This window comes from Armigeres subalbatus, chromosome 2 (genome assembly GCF_024139115.2).
Source record: "Armigeres subalbatus isolate Guangzhou_Male chromosome 2, GZ_Asu_2, whole genome shotgun sequence".
In the NCBI taxonomy this organism is placed as follows: Eukaryota; Metazoa; Arthropoda; class Insecta; order Diptera; family Culicidae; genus Armigeres; species Armigeres subalbatus.
The window spans coordinates 43,642,637-43,664,041 of record NC_085140.1 but is presented as its reverse complement, the minus strand read 5'-3'; positions in this window follow the sequence as shown (position 1 = coordinate 43,664,041).

Genomic DNA, 21,405 nt, shown 5'->3' with positions numbered 1-21,405 from the left:
CCGGAGGAATTCCCGGAGGAACTTCGGAGGAATTCCTGGAGGAACTTCCGGAGGAATTCCTGGAAGGACTTTCGGAGGAATTCCTGGAGGAACTTCCGGAGGAATTCCTGGAAGAACTTCCGGAGGAATTCCTGGAAGAACTTCCGGATAAATTCGGAGAAACTTCCGGAGAAATTTTTTTTGTAAATTTGTAAATTTTGTAAATTTTGTAAATTTTGTAAATTTTGTAAATTTCGTAAATTTTGTAAATTTTGTAAATTTTGTAAATTTTGTAAATTTTGTAAATTTTGTAAATTTTGTAAATTTTGTAAATTTTGTAAATTTTGTAAATTTTGTAAATTTTGTAAATTTTGTAATTTTTGTAAATTTTGTAAATTTTATAAATTTTATAAATTTTAAATTTTATAAATTTTGTAAATTTGTAAATTTTGTAAATTTTGTAAATTTTGTAAATTTTGTAAATTTTATAAATTTATAAATTTTAAATTTTGTAAATTTTATAAATTTTGTAAATGTAAAATTTTGTAAATTTTGTAAAATTTTGTAGATTTTATAATTTTGTAAATTTGTAAATTTTGTAAATTTTGTAAATTTTATAAATTTTGTAAATTTTGTAAATTTTGTAAATTTTGTAAATTTTGTAAATTTTGTAAATTTTGTAAATTTTGTAAATTTTTGAAAGTTTTTTAATTTTGTAAATTTTGTAAATTTTATAAATTTTGGTAAATTTTGTAATTTGTAAATTTAGTAAATTTTGTAAATTTTGTAAATTAATTTTGTAAATTTTGTAAATTTTCTAAATTACTCATTTTTATTTTCTTAATAATTTACCTCATTTTCTAAATTTTCTTAATTTTCTAAACTTTCAAAATTTTTTAAATTTCCTAAATTTTTTAAATTTTCTAAATTTTCTAACTTTTCTAAATTTTCTAAGTTTTCTAAATTTTCTAAATTTTCTAAATTACTCATTTTCATTTTCTTAATAATTTACCTCATTTTCTAAATTTTCTTAATTTTCTAAACTTTCAAAATTTTTTAAATTTCGTAAATTTTGTAAATTTTGTAAATTTTGTAAATTTTCTAAATTTTGTAAATTTTTTTAATTTTCTAAATTTTCTTAACTTTCTTATTTTCCCAATTTTCTAAATTTTTTTAATTTTCTAAAATTTCTAAATTCTCTAAATTCTCAAAATTTTCTGAATTTTCTTAATTTTCTAAATTTTCTACATTTTTTATATTTCTTAAATTTTTAAATTTTCTAAATTTTCTAAATTTTCTAAATTTTCTAAATTTTCTAAATTTTCTAAATTTTCTAAATTTTCTAAATTTTCTAAATTTTCTAAATTTTCTAAATTTTCTAAATTTTTTAAATTTTCTAAATTTTCTAAATTTTCTAAATTTTCTAAATTTTCTAAATTTTCTAAATTTTCTAAATTTTCTAAATTTTCTAAATTTTCTAAATTTTCTAAATTTTCTAAATTTTCTAAATTTTTTGAATTTCCTAAATTTTTTAAATTTTCTAAATTTTTTAAATTCCCCAAATTTTCAAAATTTTCAAAATTCTAAAATTTACTAAATTTTGTAAATTTTGTAAATTATTTAAATTTTCTAAATTTTTTAAATTTACGAAATTTTTTAAATTTTCAAAGTTTTCAAAATTTTTAAAAAAATTTTAAATGCTCTAAATTTTCTTAATTTTTTTTTTTTTTTTAATTTTCTGAAATCTGAATTTTATTTTTATTTTCTTATTTTTTTAATTTCCCATGTTTTTGCCTTTCTCGTATACTAAGTATACGTAAAGGCTATATGATCACTCCAAAACCAAACTTTTGATGGAAGGCTCGGAGACCCATAGTGTTATATACCAATCGACTCAGCTCGATGAATTTAGGTGATGTCTGTTTGTGTGTATGAATGTATGTGTGTGTGAGTGCGTATGTGTACAAAATTTTGTAGACACACTTTTTGGAACTTAGCATTGGCCGAATTACTCGCAACAAGTTCCATTCGACTGAATCCTGTCCCATTATTTGCTATTGAAAATTGGCCAGATTGGACTATGGGATCAGAAGTTATGGCCAAAATACTATTTTCTTTGGGCAAACACGCTAAAAAGCACTCACTCATATGTTTTAGTGAGCCACCCACCGCGAGTTTGCATCGGTGGTGACGAAATCGAGGTGGTAGAAGAATTTGTGTACTTGGGCTCACTGGTGACTGCCGAAAATGACACCAGCAGAGAAATTCGGAGACGCATAGTGGCTGGAAATCGTACGTACTTTGGACTCCGCAAGACGCTCCGATCGAATAGAGTTCGCCGCCGTACCAAACTGGCAATCTACAAAACGCTAATTAGACCGGTAGTCCTCTACGGACACGAGACCTGGACGATGCTCGTGGAGGACCAACGCGCACTTGGAGTTTTCGAAAGGAAAGTGCTGCGTACCATCTATGGTGGGGTGCAGATGGCGGACGGTACGTGGAGGAGGCGAATGAACCACGAATTGCATCAGCTGTTCATCGTTCACACCGCGAAAATCGGACGACTGCGGTGGGCCGGGCACGTAGCCAGAATATCGGACAGTAACCCGGTGAAAATGGTTCTCGACAACGATCCGACGGGCACAAGAAGGCGAGGTGCGCAGCGGGCAAGGTGGATCGATCAGGTGGAAGATGACTTTTGGACCCTACGTAGACTGCGTGGTTGGCGACGTGTAGCCATGGACCGAGCCGAATGGAGAAGACTCTTATATACCGCACAGGCCACTTCGGCCTTAGTCTGAATAAATAATAAATAATAATCATATGTTTTAGTATTTTTTTGCACGAGAAAGGCACCAACACCGCTAGGTGGATCAGGTTTTTTTTTTATTTTCTTGATAGTTTTTATGGTTTTTCCAATTTTTTTAAAATTTTTTGATATCAGTGATTTTTTTCAATTTTCTGAATGTTCTAAATAAATTTTCTGGAAGTTTTAAACTAAATTTCAGAATGTTCATTGTAAAAAGAAACACCACAAAATTATTTTCCTGTAGAGTTGACTCAGTATTATTGGTTCGTTTTATTGCCTACTGGGGAATTCAATCTCGAACATGGGTAAATATTGGTCTATGCGGAAATGACTTTTCCGGATGTTGGTAATTTGCTTTTACTCATTGTGTTTAGAAGTCGATGCAGAGTGCCAATTGTATTGATTTTAATATGCATCAACTTCCTGACCTTCATTTCAGTGGTTTGTGTTGCACTGCTATAACAATTTCCAGCTTAGATACCTCGATTGATGGTGTATTATTTTTAGCTGTCAGTGCGAGAACAAATGTATATTAAGTAGAAAATCAATTTTCTTCTTAATTGATTACCAAGAATTGTAAGAATTTTGATCGAATGATAACCTTTTTGATTGACATTCAGTCAAATTATTATTTATAATATAGGTCAAGAAAATTCGAATTCTCTATGCCACAGATCCTTGTTTCTGGGGCTACACGCAAACACTTAAAAAGCAGATTTTATCTACTTTTGTCAAATCGAATAACGGGGTATTTTCTTCCACAACGGTATCAATGGCAAATGATTGGATGATCAATTCGCTTCCGTTGTCATCGTCCAAGGGGAGAATCATGAGGCAAACCGTATATAATGGGACAAATTGATATGCACCTCAACAGCTCCTTCACAGCCACCGTAGTTGGAACGTTTCTCCAACGTCATCATCCGGAGAATGGAATATGTATAACTGAGCTATCGAAAGAGGTAGCCGTGTGGCAGTGCTATTGAAAAGATGAGCACCGAGCGAAGAAATGCTGTTAGGAATCGGCATTTATCATTCCATTTATTGAATCCGCTGCAATCGAAGCCGTGGCATAGTTGGAAGCTACCTAGTTTTTGAGCGATTAAATGACTTTGGAAATACAATTTATTATGGAAAAAGCATTGAGATACGCGTTCAGATCTGTAAGTGTGACAAATTTTGGCAAATAATTGCCGGTTTTCATAACCAGAAGTTAATTCAAGTTAAGTGTAATGAAATAAAATATAAATTAAACAAAATCATGATTTCAAAATAATTAGAAAGAAAACGCTTTCGGTTTTATTTTTCATTTTCACCAGTCGTCATGCAGTCTAACTGTGTGGCGGCAAGATCGCATTGTGCGAAACCCGCATAGACGGCTGCACCTCTGCACCATTCAACAAGTCAGCAATAACGAATCACAATTTGTGATATTTTATTATGCCGCGTCGAATCGGTACATCTAGATTCGCAAGGATTCGGAATAGTTCAACTGCACGAATTTTAATGAATAAAATAAAATATGCTTTCAATTGAGCTTTGAGAAAGACGATCCTCCTTCGTTAGCACATCCGTTGTTGAGCTCAGCCAGCCAGCCGCCAGAAGTCCATGTTTATTCGCTCAATCAAGCTGATTGACGTGTACACAGAATGTTTGCAAACACAAGCTGTTATTGTGTGTGTAGGGTAAAAATTATCATGGCAAGTAAAGTTCACAAATTGTGTTGGGAATTGTTAAGGGGCACTGGATTGGAATCAATCCCACTCGTGGTACTGATAGAGATTTCCAATTTAGAAGACTCAGCAATTTGATAGAACGTGAGATGCGAAGCGTCTCTCAGTCAAAAGGAGTAATAAATTGTGTCTGCAAATCAGATACGAACATTATAATGATAATTGTCGCATAAAACACATTTTTAGAGGTGATAGAGACAAATCTAATGGACATATGCTAAACCAGAGGCTAAGATGAACTCGAATTAATCCGACATAGACAAGCTACCACGCGCCTCCATGGTCTGTCAACATAATTAAAAAAAAATTAAATTGAAAAAAGAAACGTCGCGTCGGCTGTGCTTCAAATAGTTTGCTCCAAGCCTACCCATGAGAGGAGAGTTAGCTCACATAGTCAAGAAGAATGATTCAAAACATTTTCCTGTCACCAACGGCGACAGCATTTCATCAACTCATTAGACGGATGCATGCTGTAGAGATCCTTGTCACATACTCATTACCCCTTTTCACTTTATCAGTATTAACTGTTCAAAACATCCTGTCAGTGTATGTAGCTTTCGAGCAGTTTATAACTTCCAGTTTGTTCTGTCGATGTTGAATGAGCTTTGCATTTTCTACTCTACTCTGTATTTAGGATTAACTCATAATAGCATTGCTGTTCAGATACAAGCTTAGATTCCAATAGATAGGAAAGCTTCGCCACAATAAACCAATCATGTTACGAACACCTTTCGCTCATCCTCTGCGTGTCAACATAAATCCCCCCAGAAAAAAAAAACTACCAAATCCAGCACGCACAATCGCCTGCCAAAAGAGATGAGACGGCCTTTCCGTCTTTCAACTATTGAAAGACCGGAAATGGATCCCCATCGTTAGTGAATGGAGGATCCTTCCAACCAACTGCTTTGCTTAACTGGAGTCCCGAGCTGCTTCTTCTGGGAGTGCTGAATTCCACTCGAGTCCGATTGTTGGTTTGTTTATTCTTTTGCTGCTCGTCGTCGTCGCCATCGAGTGACCATGCATTGCCCATCCCATCTGCTGTGGATGTTGAGTCCATTTAGCTAGCATCTTCCACAAAGCCACTTTGATTGACGGACGATTTAATTGAAGAGAAAAGAAAAAAGGAAATCGATTCGAGTTTGCTTTTTCTCCCAGGGAACTCAACACAGAATACTCTTATTATTTAATTCGTAGTATTTTTTTCACTTTATTTCGCGGCATTCATTCAGCCGGCCTGTGTTGGTGTTCAATGTTCCTGTGCGTGTTGGTCCATTACTTTACTTTTGAAATCATTCGGACGTTTGTTCTACCGATGCTGAAGGACAATAAGTATTCTTCCTGTGCTCTGCCGGTGATGCTGCAGCATAAGAATGCAATGCTTTTCTCGAGTGGAATGTTGAAGCAAACGGAGAAGCAGTTGGTCCAACCGCTTCAACAACAACAGCAACAACGTTGTCGATGAGTATCTTTCAACATGAGCTCTTGTTGTGGAACGATTTTCTCATGATAATGGCAACAATTGCTTGGAAAATAGTTGTTTCGATGTGAGTGATTATTGAGCTAAGTGGTTTCCATTGTGGATGGTTGATAACTTGATGGCTCTAGAGATATTTGCGGGACGAAAGTTGCAATAACATTTGTATTTATTTAAGTGAATATTGCAACAGTTTTGTCTTTTCATGAGTACAGAACAACTGAATAGGGAAAAGGCACTATACAAACCACCACACATCTTATAAGAATGCCCGATTCCAATTCCATATCGCTCCGACTTCATCAAGATGGCATTGGTGAAGTTTGTTGTAATTTTGCTGGACCTCAACGTTGAACTTAAGTTAAGCAGAAGGCAGCGACTTGAAACGGTGTAGTGACTTTATTGCTTTCGTTTGTTTCTCCGGAGATTCTACTGTATTGTTTCGATTAAATATTCCTGAATTCCTATTCAAAACTTTGCTGAATTTTAACAAAAATGATTATTAATTTCGATCGGATATTCTGTTGAATTTTCATAGGAAAATAAACGGAATTCCCATTAAAAAGTCTCATCAGCATTTTTTCAAAGAAACTTCACAGACGCAGAGATTTTTTTACGGAAATTTCTTCTGAGTTTTCACAATAACTTTATGTGTAGTGTTTGATATATCAACAACTGCTCTTCTGGTCAGAATTGTTTCCATAACAAAATGAATGTAAACGTCAGAAAAATTGTGCAAATATGGAAGTATATTAAATTGCAAAAGATATACATTATTACAATATTTGGTTCACCGTCACTCCACTCTGATGTTTCACGGTCAATAACACATTAGTGACTCTGACTAACGAGTTATTTATGGCAGCGGTAAGTACCTACGTTGCGTTGTGTTTTCTGAAATAGCAAGTTGTCAGAAACGCAGTCACTAACCTGTAGACGTCAACCGATCATCCACCTAAAATGGATCTGATTACGTGAATATTTGTTGACAATATGGTAATTAGTAATCCGCAAGATGGGAATGACGACTCAAAGTAATTATGGTCATTATGTGGCCAAGCTGTCGTCCGAACCGGTTAAAATCAGTTTCTTTTCCTAACAAGTTGGCTTGAAAGCAGATAATGCGCGGCCTTGTGGGTTTTTCAAGTACAATGGCGAAGCTACGCTCTAATTGCCTTTTCCGAAAACTTATAATAAATCATTGCAAATATACTATTCATCAATAATGAACATTCCCGGATGAAATTTCAGAATGAAGAATCCTTACCGTATCCCTTGAAAAACCTTTACCGGAACCCCTGGGTGATTCCGTTCTCGATTTTTAGCGGATTTCGTTCTGGATTGCGGCCTGGAAGAATCCTCACCGGATTCCTGAAGAAGTTATGACTGGATTTCAGAAGGATTCCTGACCAGATTCCTGGGAGAGTTCTTACCGGATTCCCAGAGGAATCTTGATCGGATTCTTGGAGGAATCCAGACTTTATTTATGAACCCTGAGGGATTTATGACAATACACCTGGAGGAATCCTGACCGGATTTACGGAGTATTCTTGATTGGATTACTGGAGAAGTCATGACCGGATTCCTGATCGAAATCCCGGAGGAATCCTGACTTGATTTCTGCGGGAGTACTGACCGGAATCGTGGAGGAGTTATGACCAAGTCAAGAGGATTCTTGACAGGATTTTTGAACGCTTTCTGGGGGAATCCTAGCAGAATTTCCGAAGGACTGCTGTGATTTATGACCAAAATCTCGGACTGATGAGTGCCGATCGGATTCCGGGAGGAGTCCTGATCGGATTCCGAGAGGAGTCCTGGTCGGATTCCGGGAAGAGTCCTGACCAGATTGTTGTAGGAATTGAGAAACGGATTTTTGGAGGAATGCAGTACCTATGTGGAGAAATTTCGACCGGATTTTCGGAGCGTTCCCAACCGAATTCCTAAAACAGACCGACCAGACCTCACTCCTGAAGGTTTTCTGACTGGTGTTATGGAGGAATTCTGACCGGAATTCTGTTAGAATCATTGGCGGATTCGTGATGAATTTCTGACCAGATTCTTCAATGGATTTCTGAACGATTGATTCATTTATTTAGCTTACATCTAAACAAGATTTCTAGACGAGTGGTGACAGTATTCCAGGGGGATTCCTCATCGGTCCTGACCGGATACTTGGAAGAATCCTGACCAGATTCTAGGGGGAATTCTTGTCTGAAACCTTGGAGAATCCGCATTATTGAAGGTGTTCCGAATGGAATACTTTAGAAACCCTGACCAGGCTTCTGGAGGAATCCAAATCGGATTCCTAGAGGGGTTATAACTGAATTCCTGGAAGACTCCCGACCAGCCTCCTGCAAGAATCATGTTTGGATTCCTGTAGGAGTCCTGCTGGGTTACTAAAGTAATTCTGATCGAATTCCTGGAGGAGTCATTGCCGGATTCATGGTAGACTTCTGACCGGATTCCCAAAGGAATGTTGACTAAACTCTTGGAGTATTCCAGTCCAAAATCCTGAAGGATCTATGACAATACTCCTGGAGGAATCCTGATCGATTTTTTGGAGAAGTAATGACTGAAAAATCCTGACTTGATTTCTCGGGGATTCCTAACCAGATTCTTGTAGGGATTCAGATCGGATTTCTGTAAGAATACATACCAGATTCCTAGAAGGAGAAATCCTGACCCAATTCATGGAGGGTTCCTAACCGAAGGCCTAAAACATTACTGATCATACTTGGAAAAGAATCCTAAACGAACTTCTTGTAATGATCACTGATTTTCTGTAGAAGTCTAGACTGGATTTCTGAAGAAATCCTGTCCGTATTCTTAGAGGATGCCTGACTGGATGTCTGGAGGATTCTCGAACGGGTTCTGGAATACTCCTGGATGATTCAGGACCCTATTCCTGGAATACTCCAGACCGGATTCCTGGCCATATTATTGACCGTATTCCTGAAGGAATCCTGACCAGAATCCTTGAGAAGTTCCTGCCCGAGCAGCACACATGTTCTGTACAGGTTCTAGTAATTATTATACGACCAGAATCAGTCATAATTAAATTGCTGTAACCACATTTACTGAAATTTTGCTTCTTGAGTGACCGGTTTCCTGGAAGAATTCTGATCGAATTTCTGGAGATTTTCTAATTGGAATTCGGGAGGATTTATGAATGGTTTTCTGAAGTATTCCTAACTGCATCTTAGGAGGTGTCATGACCGAGTTCTTCGAAGATTTCTCATAAGTCATAACTGCACTCCTGGATGTTTTCTGGACGAATTCTGACCGAAACGATTTCGTAACAAAATCCAGACCAGATTCCTGAATTTATTTCTGGACGATTCATTCATTTATTTAGCTTATATCCACAGAAGATTTCTGGACGAGTGATAACCGAATACCTGGAGGAATCGTGATCGAATTCCTAGAAAATTTCTTACTGGATTCCTAAACATATTTTGATCGAATTCTCGAAGGTTTTCTGACCAGATTTCTAAATAATTTCTAAACGGAGTATTCCAGGGAGATATCATATTGGACTGCTAGAAGAATCCTGACCGGATTCCTGGAAGAATCCTGACTGGATTCCTGGAGGAATCTTTGCTTAAAAATTGGAGGTGCCATGACCGCATTCCCGAAGGTTTTCCTTTTCGAATGGAATACTGTAGGAGTCCTGTCCGGACTTCTGCAGGAGTCCTGACCGGGTTACTAAAGGAAACCTGACCAAAATTCGAGAGGATACATGACTGAATTCCTGAAAGATTCCCAACTAGCCCCCAGCAGGAATCCTGACTGGATTTCTGTAGGGGTCCTGATGGGTTACTGAAGGAATTCTGATCGAATTCCTGGAGAAGTCATGACCGGATTCATGAAAAAGTCTTGACCGGATGCTTGTAGGAATTTTGTCCAGATTCTTGGAGGAATCCAGACTGGATTCCTGAAGGATTCTTGACTAAAATCTCCGAGGATTCCTCACCGAAATCCTGAACGATTCATGACCATACTGCTAGAGGAATCCTGACCGGACTCGTAGAAGAAACCGGACTCCTGGAGAAGTTTTAGCCAGATTACTGGAGAAATCCTGATTGGATTTTTGGGAGTGTCCTGACTGAATTCCTTAAAGATTTCAGACTGGACTCCTGCAGGAATCCTGACTACTTTACTGTAGGAGTCCTGAGTAGATTGAAGGATTGAAGAGACTTGACCGGATTCGTGTAGGAATTCTGACCGGATTCCTGGAAGAGTCACGATTGAATTGAAAGAGTTTTGAGTCGATTACTGATGGAACCCTGGCCGGATTCCTGGGGGAGTCATGACTTAATTTCTGAAAGAGATCTAACCGGATTCCTGGAGAGGTCCTGATAGTTCTGATTTTTGTAGGAATTTTGATCTATTACTAGACTAGAAAACTAGACCATATTTATGGAGGAGTCCTGACTGGAATCTTGAAGGATTTCTGACTGGATTCCTGGACGAGTCGTGATCGAATTTCTGGAATCCTGACCCAACTCCTGGAGGATTCTTGACCAGTTTCCTGGAGGCATCCCGTATTCGTGTCCAGATCCCTGGAGGATTCCAATCCAGATTCCTGGAGGATTTTTGAACAGATAACTGACTGGAACTTCTCAAGGAATCTGGTCTAGAAATCCTGGCTGGATTCATCGAGGAGTTATGACCGGATTTCTGAAGGTTCATGAGTGAATTTCTGGAGGATTCTTGACCGAAATTTTGGAGAATTTCTGAACGATTCCAGTAGGAGTAATGACCAAATTCTTGGAGAATTCCTGACAGGAATTTTGGAAAAGTCATGACCGCATTCCTGAAGGTTTTCTGACTGGAAGTCTGGAGGAATTCTGACCGGACTTCTGGAAGATTCCTGAGCGAATTCCTGATGGAAGGTGGTGTCCTGTAGGAATCCCGGCCGAATTTCTTAACGAGTACTCCTGATCAGATTCCTGTATGAATCTTGTCCGATTTCCTGAAAGTTTTCTTAATCGAATCCTGGAGAAGCTCTGACCGGACTTCTAGAGGAATCCTGACTGTACTCCTGAGGGAGCCATGACTCAATTCCTGAATTATTCTTGCCGGACTCCTGGAAGAATCCTCAATGGATTGCCCCTAGCAGCACAACGCAGACCGATTTTGCTGCAGCAACTTATACATGACATGTTTACAACAAGTGTGTTTCCTCGGCTGTAGGAGTCGTGACTGTGCGCCTGACCGGATTCCTGGAGGAATCGTAACAAAATTCGGAACAGATTCCTGTAGAAATTCAAACCTTATTTTTGGATATAGCCAGACCGAATTCCTTCAGGAACCTTGACTGAAATCTTAGAAGCTTCCTGACCGAAGACCCGAAGGGTTGTTGATCGAAGCCCCGAAGTATTCCTGATCGAAGCTCCGAAGGATTCCTGACAATTCCTTAAAGGAATCCTGACTGAGCTCCTGGAAGAGACCTGACTGAACTCCTGAAGTAGTCCCGACCGGATTACTGAAGGAATTCTGATCGGATTTCTTGGGGAGTCATGGCTGAATTCCTCGAAGATTCCCGACCAGAGAGACCATGACCGGATTCTTGTAGGTATTTTTGGAGGAATACAGGCCTATCTTCTGGAGGATTCCTGTCTACATATCGAGAGGAATCCTGACCCGGCTTCTGTAGAAATCCTGACTGGATTTTTGGAGTTGTCCTGACCAGGTTCCTGGGAATGTCCTTACGGAATTCTAACGGGATTTCTGGAAGCGTTCTGACCGGATTCCTGGAGGAGTCTTGACCGGATTCTTGTGGAAACTGTAACCGGATTCCTGAAGAAATCATGACCGAATTTTCGAAGGATTCTTGAGGATTTATAACAGAATTCCAGGAGCTGTCTTGCACAAAAATCTGGAAGAATCCTGGCCAGATTCGTCGAAAGTATGTATCGGATTCCTGCAGAAACCTAGATCGGATATTGGTAGGAGGATTTATGATCGGATATCCTGAACATATCTGAGCGGATTTTTTAGGACTCCTAAAGAATTCAAATTTCTGGAAGATTTCTCATGAGATTCCTGTAGGAATCCAGAACTGACTCCTGAAGTAATCCTGGAGAAGAAATGAATGGCTTCTGGTACGAATTCTAACCGGATTCTTGAAGAATTTATGACCACAGACGTGAAGGATTCCTGACCGTACTCCTAAGAAATCTTTAACAGACTCCTGGAGGAATCCTGACCGGATTCTTAAAGAAATTCTGATAGATTTCATTAAGCTATTCAGATCGAATTTATTGAGGAGTTCCTGAAAAACCGAGAACTCATCTTTGGAAAAGAGAAATTCGGAGACGCATAGTGGCTCCGATCGAATAGAGTTCGCCGCCGTACCAAACTGACAATCTACAAAACGCTCATTAGACCGGTAGTCCTCTACGGACACGAGACCTGGACGATGCTCGTGGAGGACCAACGCGCACTTGGAGTTTCGAAAGGAAAGTGCTGCGTACCATCTATGGTGGGGTGCAGATGGCGGACGGTACGTGGAGGAGACGAATGAACCACGAGTTGCATCAGCTGTTGGGAGAACCACCCATCGTTCACACTGCGAAAATCGGACGACTGTGGTGGGCTGGGTACGTAGCCAGAATGTCGGACAGTAACCCGGTGAAAATGGTTCTCGACAACGATCCAAAGGGCACAAGAAGGCGAGGTGCGCAGCGGGCAAGGTGGATCGATCAGGTGGAAGATGACTTGCGGACCCTCCGTAGACTGCGTGGTTGGCGACGTGTAGCCATGGACCGAGCCGAATGGAGAAGACTCGTATATACCGCACAGGATACTTCGTCCTTAGTCTGAATTAAAAAAAACATCTTTGGAGAAATCCTTACCCAATTGCGGGAGGATTTTTGACCGGAATTTGTGAGGCAGTGAAATAGCACTTGCTGTTTATTATATAAAGCAAATATTCAATTGCATCAAAACCATCGAAGTAGGCCTAATGCGATCACAACTGACAGCTACATCATTAACAATCAAAGCAATCTGGAAATATGTCACGAGTGACATTGTAGTGAACTTTCAATAGGATTAGGCGTTTCAAGAGGATCCCGCTTGCCAACTGATAAGACAAACTGCACAGAATTATAAAGGATTCTTGGAAGATTCCAGACCAGATTTCTGGAGGATTCCCGACCAGATTACTGACCGGATTCCTTGAGGAATGCTGACCCTGACCAGATTCTTTGATTTGACCAGATTCTTGAAAGATTCCTTACCTGGTTTCTGAGGGTATCATGCCCAAATATTGGGGAAGAATTCTGATTGGATTTCTGGAGGAGTCATGACCGCATTCCTGTAGGTTTTCTGAATAAAATCCTTGAGAAATCTTGACCGGATTCCTGAAAAAGTACTGAGCGGATTCGTGAAAAATTGTTGGGCTTCGTGGCCATGCGGTTAGCGACGTCAATCGTCTAGGCGCATGGGCTATGAAGCGTGGGTTCAATTCCCACCCCCGCAAGGAAGAAGCTTTTCGAGATCGAAAAATTCTCCACCGGTCTACTGAGTGTTATGTGTCCTGTCCGTTGTCTAGGTGTTAAGGTCACTCCTGACGGAATCCAAGTTTCAAAGTGCTCGCGTTTTCGGGGGCACTCCACTCGAAACGGAGGCGGCGCACAATTGTCATTTTTGTTGATTTAGCTTTGCTGCGTCGCAGCATGCGTGAAACGTGTGTGCGTTGCTTCCGTATCGAGTGATGTGCTCCCGAAAACGCGAGCACTTTGAAACTTGGATTCCGTCAGGAGTGACCTTAAGTGTTCAGTCTGTACGACCTTTGGTCGAAGACGGTGTTCCTGTCTTTTTTTTTAATGGATTCCTGGAGGAGTCACGACCGGATTCTTAAAGAAATTCTGAACGGATTCTTGGAGGAAACCAGACCGCGTTCCTGGAAAAATTCCTAACTGGATTCCTAGAGTAATCTTTTCCGAATTTTTTGGAGGATACCTGAGTGAAGTCCTGAAGGATTCCTGACCATGCTCCTGGAAAAAAACGTGACCAGATTTCTGGAAGAGTTCTGACCGTATTATGTAAATAGGAGTACTAACCGGATTCTTGGAAAAATCTGGACCAGATTTCTGCAGGATTCCTTAGCGGATTTTTGGAGGAATCTTTAACGGATTGCTGGAGGATTTATGACAAAAATCCTGGCAGATTTCTTATTGCTTTATGATTCCGGAACTGATTTCTGGAGGAATCCTGACCAGATTTCTGGAGAAGTCATGGATGATTTGTCAAGTGATTTCTGACCAGACTCCTGAAGAAATCCTGACCGATTCCTGGAAGAGTCCTGACCGGATTGCTGGAGGAGTTCTGGCCAGGTTTTTATAGAAATTCGGTCAAGACTCTCGGAGGAATCCAGGCTGCATTCCTGGAGTAATGTTGACCGGATTTCTTGATCAATCTTAACCGAATTCTTGAAGGATTTCTGATCGCAGTCCCGAGGGATTCCTGATAATAAGACTAGAAGAATTCTGATAGGCCTCCTGGAGGAGTCCAGACCTAATTTCTGAAGGACTACCGAACGGACTCATGGAGAGTTTTGTTCCGGATTCCCGAAAGTGTCTGGAATGAGTTTCTGGAGAAATCTTGTTCCAGCTCCTGGCGAATTCCGGACCAATTTTCTGGAGCTGTTATGACCGATATTGAAGAATTTCGGACCGAAGTTATGAATGAGTCAGGACTGTATTCCTGAAGGTTTTCTGACTGGAATCCTGGATGAGTTCTGAAAGGACTTCTGAAGGTATTCTTACTTCAAAAGTTCAATGTAATGCAATGAATGCAGTAGTGAATCCCCAACGAAAAAAAGAAAGCTTTCTGACCGGATTCCTTGCATAAGTCATGACCTGAATCTTGGAGGAATCCCGTCCGAATTACTGACCTTATTCCTAGAGGTTTTTGGAACGGATTGCTGGAGGTGTCATTACCGAATTCCTGGAGGACTTCTGTCTGGAATTCTGACGAATTTATTAACGGGTTCTTGGAGTATCCCAGAAGGATTCCTAACCAGATTACTGGAGGAGTGTCATGACCGGATTTCTGGAAGAATTCTGACTGAATCCTGTCATGAATCCTCCAGGAATCCTGACCATATTCCTGGAGGAATTTAGTCTGAATTCTGCAGATGTCATGACCCCATTCCTGAAAGTTTTCTGATTAAACTCCTGGAAAAATCATGTCCGGACTCCTGGAGGAGTCCTTAGCAGATTTGCAGAGCATTCCTAACTGGATTACTGGAGGAATCCTGTCCGGATTGCAGGTGAAGTCATGACTGAATTCCTGAAAGATTGCTGACCGGACTGATGATAGAATCTTGACTGGTTTTCTGAAGAAAATCTGACTGAATTCTTGGAGGATTCCTAACCGGTTTTTGTAGAATTTATGAACGGACTGTTAAAGAAAAGAAGACCGGATTTCTGAAGGAATCCCAACCAGTTTTCTGCAAGTGTCATGACCAACTTCTTGGAAAATTTCTGACCAAAATATTTGAGGATCCATGACTACATTTTTGATAGTTTTCTGATTAGAATCTTGGAGGAAGTCTGACCGGTTTTCTGGAAATATCCTGACCGGATTCCTGGATGGATCATAACTTTAATTAATAGTGGTATCTCGTTCGGATTTATGGACGAGTACTGACCAAAACCTGGATGAGTCATGACCGAATTTCACGAGAATTTCTGATTGGAGTGCTGGAGAATTTCTAAACGGATTCTGGGTGCGTCATGACCGAATACCTGGAGGAATCTTGTCAGAATTCTTGTAGTGTGTCATGACCTCATTTTTGAAGGTTTCCTGATTGGAATTCTGGAGGAACTCTGACCAGACTCCTGGATTCCTGGAGGACTCTTGACCGGTTTCCTGTATGAGTTATGACTGCATTGCTGGAGCAGTTTTGACCGGATTATTTGAGGAATCGTATTTCTAAAGGAGTCATTACCGAATTCCTGGAGTCATGACTTGATTTCTCGAAGATTCCTTACCGTAATGCTGGAGTAGCCTGAACTGGATTTCTGAAGAAATCTTGACTGGATTTTCGTAGGAATCATGACTGGATTCCTGGAAGTGGAAGGAACACTATATGTAGCGATGTTCAAATAAAGATTCCTTATCTGACACATGTCAGTTTTGTTATTCATAGGAGATACTGTTGAAGCAGAGATTTATGTCTTTTACACTGCAAAAAGTAGTGGAACTTCAAGGACGTGTAAATAAACCACTGGGAATACAAAAAAAAACAATCAGTTCATTGAGATTGAATCTTGCATACTAGCCCAGTTTGAATTCATTTCGATTTAAAATGGCAAGAAGTTCAATTGAATGCTGCGTTAATCTGAATTTCTAAATGTGTAACAAGGATGTTATCGATCATTTAGTAATTTGCGTTTGATCGTTTAGTAGTTTGTCAATAACTCATTCCAGAAGCCGAATTTCAAAATGTGTTATATGGCGGACTTCTAGTGCGAAGGTTTTTCTACAACTCTGTCTAAGGATTCGTTGTTTAAATTCCACTAGTAACGGAGGGTTAGCTATAGTTTCAGTAACTTAGACTAAATAATAACCTCCTTAGCCCTCCTTAGCCGTGCGGTAAGACGCACGACTACAAAGCAAGACCATGCTGAGGGTGGCTGGGTTCGATTACCGTTGCCGGTCTAGGCAGTTTTCGGATTGTAAATTGTCTCGACTTCCCTGGGTATAAAAGTATCATCGTGCTAGCCTCATGATATACGAATGCAGAAATGGTAACTTGGCTTAGAAACCTCGCAGTTAATAACTGTGGAAGTGCTTAATGAACACGAAGCTGCGAGGTGGCTCTGTCCCAGTGTGGGGATGTAATGCCAATAAGAAGAAAAAGAAGAAGAATAACAACATTCCAATCATTTAGTTTAAGTTACTGTAGCTAGCGCTTTAACTCCGTTATTAGTTGTATTCTAACAATAAATCATTAGGCAGAGTTGTAGAAAAACCTTCGCACTAGAAGTCCACCATACAACACATTTTGAAATTCAGCTTCTGGAACGAGTAATTGAAAAACTGCTAAACGATCGAACGCGAATTACTAAATGATCGATAACATCCTTGATGTGTACATTACGATACAATTAAAATCACAAAATCTGTTTATTTTTGTACATTTTGTGGCAAAAAGACCAAATACGAAAGTGGAAGGCATTTTGACATGCAGTATATGATAAATAATAATCATTCGAAATGGTAGATATATCGAACAATAGACGAATTATCTGCTATGATTTCTTTTAACGGTAATTGAGTTTTGAAAAAAAAAACCTGCTAAGCTTCCCACCAATTACATCATTGTAACAGTACAGTGGTTGATAGCTTAGAGATGACCCTAGCAAAAAAACATGGTTAAAATTTATGTATGCTCGCCATTTGAAATGTGTGAGAGGTAGAAGTATGATTCACAAAGATCAATAGTTGCTGTTCATTCAAGGTAAAGTTTTATTAGAGCCACATAAATAGCTTTCGTTTCAAATTAATTGAACTGCCTCAACCATGCGGCTATCGTGTTTGTTTCTTGAGAGATGTTGACATTGACTTCTCGTCAAATCTCATTGAAGGCGGCTACTTGAAATAATGGCTAACATAACGCTGAAAACAAACTTTACATACAATGATAACCCTTTCAAATCATAAAACGTAATCCAAATTATCTTTCTCCCCTATTGTGACCCTGAAATATAGTCCTAGAATATATCTTCATATTCGGTGGTGACTGTATTCCCAACCAGCATCTCATTTTCCCTTTGCTCATCTTGCTAACCCCACATTTTACCTGCGATTGTTTCCTACATAAAACTAATGAAAATTATGTATAAATACGTACACATTCTACAATATTTTTTCATAACGATGAGATGTGTAGTGTATTAATATTTTTATGAGTATGTTAGAGTACGAGTTTTTTTAACGGGTATGGGAAAAATCACTGATTTATACCATACATTCTTGATGAACATAAGCAGCTTACAATTCAATTACATTGCGGTTGTACGAAAAATCTTGATACTGCTGCTAACGACTATAAATCAAGAGGCATGTACCCTAAACCGACAATCAACTCACTTACTTTTTCCTTTTCCGTGGTTATCCGCTACACTTCCGTGTTCGAGCATCTGCAGCAAATCATCAAAGCCCGACTTGAGGACGACGATAGTTTCCTTCTCCTTTCTTTCACTCTACACTTATCGGGGAACAGTTCTTGGATCTCCTCCTCCCGAAGTCCCCAGTGCCGGTCCGTACAACGGACTCTCGGACTGTGTGGACTAATGGCTGCTGGGAGGAGGACAAAGCTTTCACTACTGATTAAAACACCACACCGCAGGCCTGCAGGCCCCAGTCAAGAACGATTGTCGTACGTCCTCAGTGCACTTGTCGAAGGTTTCCTGTTCGCCGCGGAAAAAAAGTATATGAAGGAAAAAAGATCAACGAAAGGCTTTTACTGTCCGCACTGCGCAGTATTTTGTCACAGCACTTTTACCGGCGGGCGGTACCGGCATTTCACAACGCGCGCATTCGACCCGGTTCTCGTTGACGGCGAGATAAGGCGAGTGTTCTTTTTCATCGAGGAATTTTCTCCGGGAATGCAACGTTCAAGGCAGAAGCCATCGTCGCGTCGTGTCGGAAGCTATCGATGCCTCTAAAGGTTGGATGAAGTTTGATAGATTATGATTTCCGTTAGCTTATTGAACGGAGGAGAGACAGAGGCGTCATATCTAGTCTTTATCAAGTGAAGCCGGAAAAGCATCTTGAAAGATCCTAATGTGTATGTAGTAAGTGGAGGTTCGACCGTACTACATGTCTCGTAACCAAAATACACAGGATTTGTTTTTTACACGATTTTTTTCGCTCGTATTTTTGATCGTGTGACTTCAATTTGCCACCAAACTTTTCGCAAGCATAAGTTTCTAAAAAAAACCTGAATAAATCTAAGAAAAATCACATGATAAATAATATACGTTAAACATGGAATGAGTGGAAAATTGAGAAAATGTAAATCGTGTAAAAACAAAATCCAGTGTACACCAAAAACAAGATATTCTTGATAAGATTTACAGAGTATTGTTTATCGGTTATGCAGTCTGGATGGCCAGCCAAAACGCTATATTAATTCTGGATCAGAATTTTTTTTTTTTTTAACCAATTTTATTTACCAATTATCTAATACATGCATTCATCTCTTAGACTAGGTGTTCCAGTTTTCTTAATACCATCATCCTTATTTGCAATGTTATGTTTTTAGTTATTATTAATATTATTTCAAATTGCCTCTGGCATACAGAATTTTTCCTCTGGTTGAATTGAACCATGTAGGAATTACAATGTTTTCAACTTAAATCAATCTTTTAAACCTATTTTATACTAAGGGTACAGTGAGTTAATCGTTGCAATAGAAGATTGCAAACGGGGTGATTTTGTCTAAAATTGAAAATTATTTTGTTGGACATTTGTTGCAATGCACCTCAATATTAGAAATTCTATGAGGTTCATTATATTTATACCACGGAGGCAACTTCAGAATCATTGAGAATTTTATTTTGAATCCTCTGAAGTGCCTTCTTTCTGGTATTATATAACTAGTCCATATTGGCACAGCATACAATATGGCAGGTCTGTAATTTGTTTGTAAATCAAAAAGTTTGTTCTTAAGACAAAGTTTTGATTTTCTGTTTATAAGTGGATATAGACACTTAATATATTTGTTACACGGCTTGAAGGCCTTCAATGTGATTTTTTAAAAGTTAATTTTTGATCTAGCAAAAGTCCTAAATATTTAGCTTCATAGACCAATTAATTGGAACTCCTTACTCATAGTGACAATATGTCTGCTAGAAGGTTTCAAATACAGTTTCCTCGGCTTAAGGTGGGAAAATTATAAGCTGAGTTTTGGAAGCATTCGGGGAAATTTTCCCATTTTGCAAGTAAGTGGAGAAAATATCCAAACTTTTTTGCAATCTACTACAATGACACGAAGGTTTCTGCCCCTTTGGCTGAGAGACCTCAGTCAGAGGTGATCAGAGTCAAAGTCAGCATGAGTTACTAATCATTGGCCACATAGCTGACTTGAATCCGCAAACCAAGTCAATTGTCGAAGGATTTCGAGTGGATGAAAATGTTGGGCCATTGGGATATTGAATAGTATAATATCCCGCAGAACAATTCCTCAAATAAAATGTTGCCGTTGAAATTGCTTTTAGCATTACGTTCCATGAACGGTGTTTGGTATTGAAGTCACCAATTATGAAGAATTTTGATTTGTTGCGAGTCAGAATTTGAAGATCAGCTTTCAATGAATTTCTTTTTGCTGCCCATTGCATTGAAAAGGCAAATAGGCTGCAATGAAGGAAAATTGACCGTACTTTGTTTCAACAGAAACTCCCAAGGTTTCAAAAACTTTGGGTTTCAAATCTAGAAGAAAATAATTTTATGTTTGATACGTCTATTGGATGGTTACAATGGCACCCCACCACAGGCGCTGTCGCCAAGACGATCACTTCTGTAGATAAAACACTTTGGATCCTGTTTAATGGAGAGTCCTGGTTTTAAATAGGTTTCAGTTATACTAAGTAATATGCAATATTATGAATCAGTTAGGAAGTTGAATAATTCATCTTCCTTACCCTTTAGAGAGCGGGCATTCCAATTTAGAACTTTCATTAATAATTATTTTCTAGATCCATTGAAACGGAGTCCACGCTAACAATTTTGTGTGTGGCATTTTATACCAACCTGAACAGCTTCAGGAATGGTATTTGTTTTGGACATTGCATCAATCATGTGGAAGTGCAATTGTTCAGTTAAAAATCGTAATCGGAAGCAGCCATGCTACCTAAATCGGCAACATGACCATTATTTTCCGTTGGGACATGTGGGTATAAACCTCATTTTGAGAAGAGAAATTGTGTCTACCAGCAGCGATGTTTGCATAATGTAGGTACATTTTCCTGAAAATTGGAATTTACTGAAGTGCTTGCTACCCGTTGACTGGATCAGAATTAATATAGCGTTTTAGCGGGCCATCAGACTGCATAGCGAAATGATAAACAATACTATGAGTCAATTACAGCCGGACAACCACCTCCATTGATAAGATTCACTTAAGAGCTGTGTAATTTAATTACTGCACGTCCATCAGACTTATTGGTGGAACCGCAGAACTATGGGTATTGGTTGTCTGTATCTCATTTTCTTTTCAACAGCGCATTTCATTCAGAAAATTGGCCTGTCATCTATTCGGTAAACAGTCCAATGTCAGTTTTCTCCAATAAGCGGAAATTGCGGTTGCTTTCTCAAACTCGTAAAACAAGGAGTTACATCTTCAAAACTCTCAATAATTGGATAAGAGCTGGCTTGAATCTGTG